The sequence below is a fragment of the Mus musculus genome, chromosome X (genome assembly GCF_000001635.26).
Source record: "Mus musculus strain C57BL/6J chromosome X, GRCm38.p6 C57BL/6J".
NCBI classification, from domain to species: Eukaryota; Metazoa; Chordata; class Mammalia; order Rodentia; family Muridae; genus Mus; species Mus musculus.
The window spans coordinates 75540682-75556292 of record NC_000086.7 but is presented as its reverse complement, the minus strand read 5'-3'; the positions used below and the strand labels follow the sequence as shown (position 1 = coordinate 75556292).

General features: G+C 37.9%; 1 long non-coding RNA gene across 1 annotated transcript; it reads right to left on the bottom strand.

Moving 5' to 3' along the window:
- Positions 1-1555: 1555 nt before the first annotated feature.
- Gm15384 lies at positions 1556-5176 on the bottom strand. The gene is made up of 2 exons (XR_003953037.1): positions 5123-5176; positions 1556-4900 (listed from the first exon to the last, which is right to left on the bottom strand). It is a non-coding gene; the product is annotated as a predicted gene 15384 (long non-coding RNA).
- Positions 5177-15611: the final 10435 nt, after the last annotated feature.

Below are 15611 nucleotides of genomic sequence, written 5' to 3'. Positions count from 1 at the left end.
GCCAGATGGTTTTAATGCAGAATTCTGCCAAGCTTTCAAAGAAGAGCTAATAACAATACTCCTCAAACTATTCCACTGAGTAGAAACAGAAGGAACACTACCTAATTCATTCTGTGAGGCCACAGTTACCATGATACCTAAACCATGCAAAGACAAAGAAAGAACTTCAGACCAATTTGACTTATGAACATCGACACAAAAATACTCGATAAAAATCTCACAAACAGTATCCAAGAACAAACAACATTATGCACCACAATCTAATAGGCACCCCAGGGATGCAGGAATGGTACAATATATGAAAATCCATCAACATAATCTATTATATAAGCAAACTGAATGAAAAAAAAGTACATGATCATCTGATTAGATGGTGAAAAAAGAAACTCTGGCAAATTCCAACACCCTTTCATAGTAAAAGTCTTGGAAAAAGCAGGGATTCAAGGCACATACCTGAACATAATAAAACAATATACAACAAGCCAACAGCCAACATCAAACTAAATGGAGAGAAACTTGAAGCAATCCCACTAAAATCAGGGACAAGACAAGGCTGCCCACTCTCCCCCTACCTGTTCTAGCTAGAGCAATTAGACAGAGAAAGGTGATCACGGTTAGAAAGGAAGAAGTAAAAGTATCACTATTTGTAGATGATAGTATACATAAGTGACCCCAAAATTCTACCAAAGAAGTCCTACATCTGATAAACAGCTTCAGCAAAGTGGCTGGGTACATTTGTGTAAAGTCAGTAGCCCACCTTTATACAAATGATAAAAAGGCAAGAAAGAAAATAGGAAAACAACTCCTTTCACAATAGCCACAAATAATATAACATATTTGGTGTAACTCTAACCATACAGTTACGTGACCTGTAAAATAAGAACTTCAAGTCCCCAAAGAAAGAAATTGAAAATATTTGATGATGGAAAGGTCTCCCTCAGTGGGAGAGGATACATTTAACCTGGCAAAGACTTGATGTGCCAGGATGGGGGTGGGGGTGATACCCAGAGAGGGTCCACCCTCTCAAAGAAGAGAAGGGACCATGGGAGAGAGACTCTGAGAGTGAGGGACTGGGAAGGGGAGCAGCATTTGGAGTGCTAATTCATTCATTCATTCATTCATTCATTCATATCTGGGTGAGACTGTTAATGATAATTCTTCCCAGGCAACTTGTAGTGTTATTTTAAAAAGTTAGCCAGTAGGGAATAAGCTTTTAAGGGAGTTCTAGCTTCAGGTCTCCAATCCGCCATGGACAGGGAAGGAGCTCACAAAGCCCCACCCCTAGCTAAGCAGCTATTGCAGTTGATGGCTCCTGGAGAAGAGAAAGTCAGTTTTCTTCAGAGATGCAGTCCCTCATAGGTTGACCACATGCCAGTGGATGGCCCTAAATCCACATATATACTGGAAGTATTAATTAAAGAGACTCAGTCTTTAAAAAGTAAGGAACACATAAAATTGGAAGGGCAGGACACATGTCCTCTGCCCATCTTGGTCTGGATGGAGTGGAATCAGAAAGAACAACAGGTAGATTTGATGTAAACACATTGTACAGGTGTGCAGAATAAAAAACAATTTTATTTTTTGAGATTATAAATCACATCATTTCCCCTTCTCATCACTCCCTAAAATCATCCCCATGTACTTCCCTGTTTGCTCTCTTTCAATTTGATGGAATAAATACATAAATACAACCTACTCAGTCTGTATAATGGTACTTGTATATGTTTTCAGGGCTGACCATTTATATTGGATAATCTAACTGGTATGCTCATCCACGGGAAGACCATCTCTTCCTGTACTGGCTAGTTTTGTGTCATCTTGACACAGGCTGGAGTTATCACAGAGAAAGGAGCTTCAGTTGGGGAAATGCCTCCATGAGATCCAACTGTAAGGCATTTTCTCAATTAGTGATCAAGGGGGAAGGGTCCTTGTGGGTGGTGCCATCTCTGGGCTGGTAGTCTTGGTTCTATAAGAGAGCAGGCTGAGCAAGCCAGGGGAAGCAAGCCAGTAAGTAACATCCCTCCATGGCCTCTGCATCAGCTTCTGCTTTCTGACCTGCTTGAGTTCCAGTCCTGACTTCCTTGCAGTATGGAAGTGTAAGCTAAATAAACGCTTCCCCACCCCCCAACTTGCTTCTTGGTCATGATGTTTTGTCCAGGAATAGAAACCCTGTCTAAGACACTTCTACTCTCAGAATTCCTTTCTGTCTGTAGTTCTTTGTCTGGAATTGGGGTCTCATGAACTTTCCCCCAACCGTGTTAGCATGTCTACTGTTATTGCCTTTGATCAGATCATGTTTAGGCAGTCATGTATTAAAGACCTAAAAGTGAAACCTGAAATACTAAAACTGCTAGAAGAAAACATAGGCAAAACATCTTTGAGTAATCCCAGCACTTAGGAAGCAGTGGCAGTTTCTACCGTACTCAGTCAGATATCTTCTAAGATTGTAGAAGCACACATCCATAGAAATATGAAAGGAAATGGAATACTGTTCTGCTATATATTTGTATTAGCTACTTTCCTGTTGCTGTGAAAAACACTATTAAAAAAGCAACTTATGGAAGAGTTTATTTTGGTTTATGGTTCCTTCAAAGAGTTAAGTCCATCGTGGTGGTTAAGCATGGCAGCATGTGACTGGAGCAGTATAGCAAAGCTACAGGACGTAAAAGATACATAAGTTCCCCAAACAATGACACCAACAAAGAACCAAGTGATCAAATATTTGTGCCTCTGAGATATATTTCTCATCTAAGCCACTGTAATATTACAATGTAATGCATGTCTTCCTCAACAATCTACAAATCATACAACAACTATTAAGGGTTAAACTGTGTTGCCATAATGCTATGTTGAAATTCCATTCCTCAGTAGTTGTAAATATAATCATATACTATTTCCATCATATATATATATATATATGTATATATATATATATATATATATATACTGAAAACAAAACATTTTAGGTAGACCACTCAGTAAAAAAAGCTAATTGTTACCTGGGAATAACACATACACTGCCCAGATCAGAGCTTGGCTGACTAGAGGCTATATTGGGAAATGTTAAAAATACAATCCCCACTGACCTGGACATGCACATTTCTTTGACAAGGGTGAGGCTTGGAGTGGTAAGCGATAGAAGGGCTCTTATTACAGCAAAGCTGTTACATTGAGGGCTTTAATCATATTTTTCCAGTTATTTTTTATTACACACACACACTTATTTAACTACATGCTAAGTAGGCACTAAACCACATCCCCAGTCTCTGGTTGGGTAATTTATATTTACATTCAGTATAATTACTGAAATGGAAGGACCTCCCACCACTATTCTGTTAAATGTTTTGTGGGGTTTTTGGTAGTCTCTTCCTTGACCCCTCCTCACTCTTTTTCTTCCTTTGTTGTTGTCATTTTTTTGTATGTGTGTGATAAGGTGATCTTATCTATTAGTATGATTTAATTCCTTATTTCTTATCCTTTATGTATCTAATATAAGTTTTGACTTCACAATTATTATGATGCACATGGGTTCTATGACCTAAGTGTGGCAGTAAAAGGACAAGTTTTGGAAGTTAGTTCTCTCTTTCTACCTTCCTGAGACAAGTCTCTCATATTGTTTCTGCCACTGCAATGTGTGCTGGGGATAACCGTACCACAAGTTTCTCCTCTTTCCATCTTTCCAACCTCTAGATAGAAATACTAGAATTGTAGATGCTTGTCATCACATTAACATGAGTGATTGCAGTAAAATAATGACAGTATACTATTAAAAATAATATCCACAAGAATGTGTTAAAATTATACAATGCCAAAATTTACACTGTAACATTAAAAAATAAAATAAAATAAAACAGGAGCAAAAAATATAAAAGTAAAAATCTAGAAGTTTTTGTGCAATCAGATAACTTATTAATTTATTATAACCTGTTATAACTACAAGATGTTTTAGAGAAAGCTTCATGATAAACACAAAGTCAAAACCTATAGTAGGTACACAAAAGATACGAAAAAAAATTGCAGCATAGTGATAGAGAAGATCACCTTATCACCAAAAAAAAAAAAAAAAAAAAAAAAAAGACAAGAGAAAGGAAGGAAGGAAGGAAATGAGGGAGATAATGAAAGAAACTACAAAACATCTAGAAAGATTTAAACAAAATAGTGGGAGGTCTTCCCTCTCGATAATTATTCTGAATATAAATATAAATTACCCAACCAGAGGTTGGAGATATAGTTCGGTGCCTACTTACCATGTAGCTAAGTGCCTGCTTAGCATGAAGGAAACCCTGGGTTATGAGGTACACACAGAGAAAAAAGTGGGGGAGGGGAAGGGGGACAGGGATGGAGGCATGCATCCATGCATGGAACACAAAACATATAGTGGCTGAATAGATGTATAAAAAAACAAACAAACAAACAAAGCTAGGACTTGGGGTGTTAGTTGGTTGTAGAACAGTTGGCTAAAATACACAAGGCCCTAGACTAAATCCCCAAGAACTGCAATAAAACTATCAATAAGACCCATAAATATATGTAAGATACAACCTCAAGATCTTGGGTCCCGGGTCCCTCAGAGACCAATCTGCGCAGGTAAGAGTGCAGACTGCAGAAGCAACACAGCTTCTGGGACAGACAGAAGCAACACAGCTTCTGGAACAGACCATATTTCAGGCTCCAGACACCTGGGCACCTTCCCCGCCAGAGGAGAGGTGTCCACCCTGGAGGACTCTGACCACCAGAGCAGGTGAGAGAGCCATCTTGTGTCCCGGGTCCCTCGGAGACCAGTCTGTGCAGGTGAGCATGCAGACTGCAGAGGCAACACGTCTTCTGGGACAGGTACTGTTTCTGGCATTCATCTTCAACCAGGAGGCAGTTCTGAACTCCAGATATCTGTGCACCTTCCCTGCAAGAAGAGAGCTTGCCTCAAACAATACTCTGACCACTGACACTTAAGAGAGAGCTGAAATCCCAGCACTGCTGACAGAGGCTAAGAATCACAGAGAATCACAGAATCACAAGAGGAACAAGATCCAACCAGAGACAACTATAACAACTAACTCCAGAGATTACCAGAAGGTGAAAGGCAAATGTAAGAATCTTACTAACAGAAACCAAGACCACTCACCATCATCAGAACCCAGCACTCCCACCTCAGCCAGTCCTGGATACCCCAACACACCTGAAAAATAAGACTGATATTTAAAATCATATCTCATGATGCTGGTAGAGGACATCAAGAAGGACATTAATAACTCACTTAAAGAAATACAGGAGAACAGTGCTAAACAGGTAGAAGCCCTTAAAGAGGAAACAGAAAAATCCCTTAAAGAGCCAACTCTAAAAACAAAAATAATAGGAAGCAACAATTATTTTTCCTTAATATCTCTTAATATCAATGGACTCAATTCCCCAATAAAAAGACATAGACTAACAGACTGGCTACACAAACAGGACCCAACATTCTGCTGCTTACAGGAAACCCATCTCAGGGGAAAAGACAGATACTACCTCAGAGTGAAAGGCTGGAAAACAATTGTGCAAGCAAATGGTCTGAAGAAACAAGCTGGAGTAGCCATTCTAATATCGGATAAAATCGACTTCCAACCCAAAGTTATCAAAAAGGACAAGGAGGGACAGGACACTTCATACTCATCAAAGGGAAAATCCTCCAAGAGGAACTCTCAATTCTGAATATCTATGCTCCAAATGCAAGGGCAGCCACATTCATTAAAGAAACGTTAGTAAAGCTCAAAACACACATTGCACCTCACACAATAATAGTGGGAATCTTCAACACACCACTTTCATCAATGGACAGATCGTGGAAACAGAAACTAAATAGGGTCACAGTGAAACTAACAGAAGTTATTAAACAAATGGACTTAACAGATATCTACAGAACATTTTATCCTAAAACAAAAGGATACACCTTCTTCTCAGCACCTCACGGGACCTTCTCCAAAATTGACCAGATAATTGCTCACAAAACCGGCCTCAACAGATACAAAAATATTGAAATTGTCCCATGCATCCTATCAGACCACCATGGACTAAGGCTGATCTTCAATAAGAACATGAATAATGGAAAGCCAACATTCACGTGGAAACTGAACAACACTCTTCTCAATGATACCTTGGTCAAGGAAGGAATAAAGAAAGAAATTAAAGACTTTTTAGAGTTTAATGAAAATGAAGCCACACATACCCAAACTTATGGGACACAATGAAACCATTTCTTTTTTCTTTTTTTTATTATGTATTTTCTTCAATTACATTTCCAATGCTATCCCAAAAGTCTCCCACACCCCCCCACACACACCCATTCCCATTTTTTTGGCCCTGGCGTTCCCCTGTACTGGGGCATATAAAGTTTGCCTGTCCAGTGGGCCTCTCTTTCCAGTGATGGCCGACTAGGCCATCTTTTGATACATATGCAGCTAGAGTCAAGAGCTCCGGGGTACTGGTTAGTTCATAATGTTGTTCCACCTATAGTGTTGCAGATCTCTTTAGCTCCTTGTATACTTTCTCTAGCTCCTCCATTGGGGGCCCTGTGATCCATCCAATAGTTGACTGTGAGTATCCACTTCTGTGTTTGCTAGGCCCCGGCCTAGTCTCACAAGAGACAGCTATATCACGGTCCTTGCAACAAACGCTTGCTAGTGTATGCAATGGTGTCATCGTTTGGAGGCTAATTATGGGATGGATCCCTGGATATGGCAGTCTCTAGATGGTCCATCATTTTGTCTCAGCTCCAAACTTTGTCTCTGTAAGTCCTTCCATGGGTGATTGTTTCCAATTCTAAGAAGGGGCAAAGTGTCCACACTTTGGTCTTCGTTCTTCTTCAGTTTCATGTGTTTTGCAAATTGTACCTTATATCTCACTATACTAAGTTTCTGGGCTAATATCCACTTATCAGTGAGTACATATTATTTGAGTTCTTTTGTGATTGTGTTACCTCACTCAGGATGATGCCCTCCAGGTCCAACCATTTGCCTAGGAATTTCATAAATTCATTCTTTTAGCTGAGTAGTACTCCATTGTGTAAATGTACCACATTTTTTGTATCCATTCCTCTGTTGAGGGGCATCTGGGTTCTTTCCAGCTTCTGGCTATTATAAATAAGGAAAGCATTTCTAAGAGGGAAACTCATAGCTCTGAATGCCTCCAAAAAGAAACTAGAGAGAGCACACACTAGCAGCTTGACAACACACCTAAAAGCTCTAAAAAAAGGAAGCAAATTCACCCAAAAGGAGTAGAGGCAGGAAATAATCGAACTCAGGGGCAAAATCAACAACCAAACGAGGAGCTGGTTCCTTGAGAAAATCAACAAGATAGATAAACCCTTAGCCAGACTCACTAGAGGGCACAGGAACAGCATCCTAATTAACAAAATCAGAACTGAAAAGGGAGACATAACAACAGATCCTGAAGAAATCCAAAACACCATCAGATCCTTCTACAAAAGGCTATACTCAGTAAAACTGGAAAACCTGGACAAAATGGACAAATTTCTAGACAGATACCAGGTACCAAAGTTAAATCAGGATCAAGTTAACGATCTAAACATTCCCATATCCCCTAAAGAAATAGAAGCAGTCATTAATAGTCTCCCAGCCAAAAAAAAAAAGCCCAGGACCAGATGGGTTTAGTGCAGAGTACTACCAGACCTTCAAAAAAGATCTAATTCCAGTTCTGCACAAACTATTCCACAAAATAGAAGTAGAAGGTACTCTACCCAACTCATTCTATGAAGCCACAATTACTCTGATACCTAAATCACAGAAAGATCCAACAAAGATAGAGAACCTCAAACCAATTTCCCTTATGAATATCGATGCAAAAATACTCAATAAAATTCTCGCTAACCGAATCCAAGAACACATTAAAACAATCATCCATCCTGACCAATTAGGTTTTATTCCTGGGATGCAGGGATGGTTTAATATACGGAAATCCATCAATGTAATCCATTATATAAACAAACTCAAAGACAAAAACCACATGATCATCTCCTTAAACACGGAGAAGGCATTTGACAAAATCCAACACCGATTCATGATAAAAGTCTTGGAAAGATCAGGAATTCAAGGCCCATACCTAAACATGATAAAAGCAATCTACAGCAAAACAGTAGCCAACATCAAAGTAAATGGTGAGAAGCTGGAAGCAATCCCACTAAAATCAGGGACTAGGCAAGGCTGCCCACTTTCTCCCTACCTATTCAGTATAGTACTTAAAGTTCTAGCCAGGGCAATTAGACAACAAAAGGAGATCAAGGGGATACAAATTGGAAAGGAAGAAGTCAAAATATCACTATTTGCAGATGATATGATAGTATATATAAGTGACCCCAAAAATTCCACCAAAGAACTCCTAAACCTGATAAACAGCTTCAATGCAGTAGCTGAATATAAAATTAACTCAAACAAAAAAAAATGGCCTTTCTCTACACAAAGGATAAACGGACTGAGAAAGAAATTAGGGAAACAACACCCTTCACAATAGTCTCAAATAATTTAAAATACTTTGGTGTGACTCTAATTAAGGAAGTGAAAGATCTGTATGACAAGAATTTCAACTCTCTGAAGAAAGAAATTAAAGATCTCAGAAGATAGAAAGATCTCCCATGCTCATGGATTGGCAGGATTGATATAGTAAAATTGGCTATCCTGCCGAAAGAAATCTACAGATTCAATGCAATCCCCATCAAAATTTCAACTCAATTCTTCAGTGAGTTAGAAAGGGCAATTTGCAAATTCATCTGGAAAAACAAAAAACCTAGGATAGCAAAAATTATTCTCAACAATAAAAGAACTTCTGAGGAAATCACCATGCCTGCCATTAAGATGTACTACAGAGCAATTGTGATAAAAACTGCATATTACTGGTACAGGGACAGACAGGTAGATCAATGGAATAGAACTGAAGACCCAGAAATGAACCCACACACCTATGGTTACTTGATCTTTGACAAGGGAGCTAAAAGCATCCAGTGGAAAAAAGACAGCATTTTCAGCAAATGGTGCTGCCTTAACTGTTATCATGTAGAAGAATTTAAATTGATTCATTCTTATCTCCTTGTACAAAGCTCAAGTCTAAGTGGATCAAAGACCTCCACATAAACCCAGAGACACTGAAATCAATAGAGGAGAAAGTGGAGGAAAGCCTCGAAGATATGGCACAGGGGAAAAATTCCTAAACAGAACAGGAATGGCTTGTGCTGTCAGATCAAGAACTGATAAATGGGACCTCATAAAATTGCAAAGCTTCTGTAAGGCAAAAGACACTGTTAATTAGACAAAAAGGCCACCAGCAGATTAGGAAAGGATTTTTACCAATCCTAAATCTGATAGGGGACTAATATCCAATATATACAAAGAGCTCAAGAAGCTGGACCCCAGAAATTCTAATAGCCCCATTAGTAAATGGGGTACAGAGATAAATAAAGAATTCTCAACTGAGGAATATCGAATGTCTGAGAATCACCTGAAAAAACATGTTCAACATCCTTAATCATCAGGGAAATGCAAATCAAAACAACCCTGAGATTCCACCTCACACCAGTCAGAATGGCTAAGATAAAAAATTCAGGTGACAGCAGATGCTGGTGAGGATGTGGAGAAAGAGGAACACTCCTCCATTGTTGGTGGGATTGCAAGCTTGTACAACCACTCTGGAAGTCAATCTGGCAGTTACTCAGAAAATTTTACATATTACTACTGGAAGATCCAGCAATACCTCTCCTGGGCATATACCCAGAAGATTTTCCAACTGGTAATAAGAACACATGCTCCACTATGTTCATAACAGCCGTATTTATAATAGACAGAAGCTGGAAAGTACCCAGATGCCCCTCAATAGAGGAATGGATAGAGAAAATGTGGCACATTTACACAATGGAATACTACTCAGCTATTAAAAACAATGACTTTATGAAATTCTTGGACAAATGGATGTATCTGGAGGATATCATCCTTAGTGAGGTAACCCAATCACAAAAGAAGTCATTAGATATGCACTCATTGATAAGTGGATATTAGCCCACAAACCTAGAATACCCAAGATACAATTTGCAAAACACAAGAAAATCAAGAAGAAGGAAGTCCAACGTGTGGATACTTCATTCCTCCTTAGAATAGGGAACATACCCATGAAAGGATTTACAGAGACAAAGTTTGGAGCTAAGACGAAAGGATGGACTATCCAGAGACTACTCCACCCGGGGATCCATCCCATAATCAGCCGCCAAACCCAGACACTATTGCATATGCCAGCAAGATTTTGCTGAAGGGACCCTGATATAGCTGTCTCGTATGAGGTTATGCCAGTGCCTGGCAAATACAGAAGTGGATGCTCACAGTCAGCTATTGGATGGAACACAGGGCCCCAATGGAGGAGCTAGAGAAAGCACCCAAGGAGCTGAAGGAGTCTGCAACCCTATGGGTGAAACAATATGAACTAACTAGTACCCCCAGAGCTCCTATCTCTTGCTGCATGTGTAGCAGAAGATGGCCTAGTCGGCCATCACTGGAAAAAGAGGCCTTTTGGTATTGCAAACTTTATATGCCCCAGTAGAGGGGAATGCCAGGGCCAAGAAGCGGGAGTGGGTGTGTAGGGGAGCAGGGCAGAGGGAGGGTATAGGGAACTTTCGGGATAGCATTTAAAATGTATATAAAAAATCTAATAAAAAATGTTTTTTAAAAAAAAGAAATATGGCTGGTTCCACCTAGCTGTCTTTGCTGTTGGTTTGAGAAGTAACTTGGTTGCTTCTTCTATTGCTGTTACACTGTGAAGTGAAACAGAAATGGCTTTTACTAAACCTACATCATACCATTTGTGCCTCGAGCTCTAAAACTAAGTAGAAAAAAACCTGTTTAAAGTAGCTCATCTCGGGTTATTTCATTATGGTAAGGAGCTGACTAATGACTCCCATTTTCTTGGTGTTCACACACCATGGTAGAAACATTCAAATCATAGCTGTGATAGAACATATAAAATACTTCATTGTTTAAGTATGTTCAAGTTGAGTGAATGTGGGCATGCATGTGGAGATCAGATTTGGGTGTCAGTCCTCACCTACATTGAGACAGGTCTCTTAATGTTTGCTACTGCTTATGCCTGGCTAAGTAACCCTCTAAGCTTCCAGAAATTCTCCTGTTTCTACTTTCCATCTCTCAGTAGGGTCACACTGGGACTATAGATGTGTGCTGCTCTGCTCAGTTTTGGCTTTACATGCTCTTTTGGGTTCTAGCCTCAGGTCATCAGACTTGTGTGTCACTATCCATTGAGCCTTCTCTCTAGCCCTATGATTTTACTTTTTTATTTAAGCTAATAACATTTAAAGTGTTTTGAACAATTTTCAAGTATATACAATGTTATTACTATTGTCACACATTATCCAATGGCACTCTTGAGCTTATTCTTCCTAATTGGAATTGCGTGACCTTTGATCAACATCATCTTAATTCCTATACTCTCCTATACTCTTTTTTTTCTATGAGTTGGACCTTTTAATATTCCATTTGTGTGGTCCTTGTCTTTCTGTGATTGGCTTATTTCACTTGATACAATATCTTTTAGTTCCATGCATTTTGTCACAAACATAAATTTATAGTTTTAATGGCCAGCTAGTATTCTAGTTGCATATGTATTATTTTTTCTTATTCATGTATGTGCTAATGGACATGGCACACCTATTTATTTGTTTTGTTTGACAATGGGAATGGGCCTTAGATGAATGTAGGCTAGACAAATACTCATACTGTAGCAGGGAACATGGGAAATATAGTTATCTCTTTGACATGCTAATTTTTATATCCTTTGAAAATATACCCAATAGTGATATTGCTAGATTATATGATAGTTTAATTGCTTGAGAACTTCCATGCTATTGTCTAATGTACATTGCCAACAGTAGTACACAAGGTTTTCTCTGTATCCCTATGAACATTTATCTTTCATCTTAAAAAAAAATAGTTGCTCTGACAGATGTGAGGCAATAACACATTATGGTTTTCATTTGTATTTCCCTGATGATTAGTGATATTTATTATTTCATCATATACTATTGTTCATTTATGTGTCTATGAAAATTTTTCTATTCAGGACACTTGCCTAGTAAATTTTTTAACTATCAAGTTCTTTGCATTTCCTAATATATTTTAATTATTACTCTATTATCAGATGAGTCTAAAGTGATATTAGTTCCTCTTTAAATATTTATTTTATTTCAGCAATGAAGTTCTCAGGTTCTAGACTTGTCTTTGGCGGGAGATGTCTTATTAATAATGACATCTTTTTTTTTTCAGACAAGTAGTCTTATTTTATTTTTCATAATCTGTGGAGTAATTGGTAACAACATCAGCAGGAGCCTATAGTCAATACATCTGGGCACAAAATACTTTTTTTTTTCTTTTTGTTAGATACTTTCTTCATTTACATTTCTCTTTTTATTAGATATTTTCTTCATTTACATTTCAAATACTATTCCAAAAGTCCCCTATGCCCTCCTCCCACCATGCTCCCTAACCCACCCACTCCTGCTTCCTGGCCCTGGTATCCCCTGTACTGAGGCATATGATCTTCGCAAAACCAAGGGCCTCTCTTCCCATTGATGGCTGACTAGGCCATCCTCTGCTACACATGCAACTAGAGACATCAAATGCTATCCCCTTTTCTAGTTTCCTCCCCAAAAGTCCCCTATACGCTCCCCGCTGCACTGCTCCCCAACCCACCCACTCCTGCTTCCTGGCGGTGGCATTCCCCTGGGGCATATAATCTGATGACATCTTCTTTATTTTTGTTATGCTATTGTTTTTTTCCCTTTTCCCTTCCTTTATTTTATTCCCCCTTTCAGTTTCCCTTCTCCCTTCCCTTTCCCCTGCTCTTTCTCATCCCTTCCCCTTCTTTCTTATTCCGTCTTTATATTGACATAGGCTAGCTTAGAACTCCTGGACTCCTTGGATCCTTCTAGTGTCCCAAGTAGCTGTAACCACACTTTGTTCAGATTTTCCATTTCTCATAATTTTGTATGTTTCTAGGTTTGCTTCTCCCCTTTTCTTTGTATGTACTTATTCATCTTAATGTCTTATGGTTGTTTCTATTTCTATGATTTCACTTGTAATATTTATTTCAATCTTTATTCATTTCTAGTATAATAATTTCTTTGTACTAATGCTGGACCTAATTTGTTCTTTTTTTTTTAACTTCCTTTGGATAATAATATTAGATCATTTATTTGACATCTTTGTCTTTTAATACACTCATTTATTGCTATAAATCTCCCTCTTGTTAGAAGCTCTTTTCCTGTAGTCTGTAAATTTTGGGATATTACATTTCAAGGTGTTTTAAGTAACCCTTTAAATTTCTTCTCTCTTATTTGCTGGTTGTTTTAAGCACATTGTTTAATTTGCACATATTGGTTAGTTATCTGAATATTACCATCTTCAGCTTTCATACTCTGTAGCCAGAAAAACTATTTTATAACTTCCGTGTGTTTACATTTCCTGATTTATTTAGGGACAAATATAAGGTCTACTCTGAAGAATATTCCATGTAAACTTTACAAAAATGTCTGTTTTGTTGTTGGATGAGATATTCTATAAATGTTTGTTAGAACTATTTGATGTAAGGTATAACTCAAATTTATTGTTTATTAATTTTATGTCTGGATTATGTCCATTTTTGAAGTTGTGATATCAAAGTACTCTGATAATAATGTATTATATAGTCTTTATTTTTTGATATGTTAATATTTACTTTATATATTTATGTGCTCCAATTTCAGGTGTTGTATGCAACTGTATCTCTTAGAGTTTTGTGTCTTAATGACACAATCTTTTCTCATTAAATAATGTTCCTCTTTACCTTAATTTATAGTTTTTTATTTAAAGTCTATTTTATCTGATATAATTATATCTGCTGTATTATGGTTTGTTTGGCTTAGTGTATATTTTTAGTCTATGTTTTCTTAAAAGTTGAGTGTTTTGAGTTTTAACTTTTTTATTAGATATTTACTTTATTTACATTTCAAATGCTATCCCAAAAGTTCCCTATACACCCCCTAGCCCTGCTGGTGGCCATATTTCTTTTAAAACAAGCCTCTCCTAAGAACTACCTCCTGAAGGCATTTTCAAGTTCCTTAAAGACCTCCCACTAGGCCTTATTTCATAACAGTTCCATGATACTTCCTAACACTATCTTGTGGGATCAAATCTTCAATCACAACAGAGACAGCATGGTAGAAACATTCAAATCATAGCTGTGATAGAACATATCAAATACTTTGATTTGGTGATCCTACAAAGCATACATTTTCCAGTTGATTTTGTTTTGAGATCCAGCTGACCTCAAATTCATGATTCTCTTCCCCTACTCCATGAAAGCTGGAACAATAAGGCATGCACAAAACCTAGCTTTTTCTTTGCTTATTTGTTTGTAGTTCATGTTAGATTTGTGCTGAGATTATGAGCAGGTATACCATACCTGGCAGTAGATAAAAGTTTCACTCTTAAGCCATCTGTGAACTACTTCACTGAGAAATTATTGCTGGGTTAGAAAAAGTAGAAAATATTTATTAATAATTCCAACACTTAGGAGGCAGAGGTCATCCTTAGCTATGTAGTGTGAGTTTGAAAGCCTGGAGTATGAGACTCGATCTAGAAAAAAAAAATTACCACAAACAATAGAAAAGGGGGAGGGAGAGAAGGAAAAAAGGAGGGTACAGGAGAGGAGAGGAAGAAAGGGAGAAGAGGGGAAGGAGGAGGGAGAGAAGAGGAGGTAGGTCACCCTAGTACAGCCATGGACTGAAGTAGCTTTGAACATAAAAAAGGAAAACCAAGAATTTATTATTCATTGACTCATTTTTTCTATTTTTATTCTCTAGATTTCACAGTTGTGATTTAGAGAAACTAAAATTATTCAGACTAAGATGGGTTTACTTAAGAAACTAAAAGTAGGGAGCTAGAGAGATGGCTCAGCGGTTGACTGCTCTTCCAAAGGTCCTGAGTTCAATTCCCAGCAACCACATGGTGGCTCACAACCATCTGTAATGAGATCTGATGTCCTCTTCTGGAATGTCTGAAGACAGCTACAGTATGCTCATATACATAAAATAAATAAATCTTTTTAAAAAAGAAACTAAAAGTATCTAAAACATATTTCCTATCTGATCACTATCTACCTCCATCTATCCTTGTGTCTTGGTCTATTCTGTACTACAATAACAAAATGGAGACTAGGTGCTGCCCCGATGACTCAGTGGATAAGGACACTGGCTGCTCTTCCAGAGGAAATAACATGATGGATCATGAACATCTATAAAGGATCTGATGCCCTCTCCTGGCATACAGGTATACATGCAGACAGAACACTCATACATAAAACAAAAATGATTGATTGATAGATAAATAGATAGATTTTAAAAGAATAAGTGAAAAAAGTTACTTTAGTTCATAGGTATGGATGTTTAAAGACAGGCTGCCATCATCTCAGTTTTGTTAAGTGATCCTTTGATGGTATCACAACATAAACACATAAAAGAGCTCATGTTCTAAGACCAGAAGCCAAAAAGATTTCAAGAGCCAGGCTCAGGTTTTTATAATATACTCTTGCAA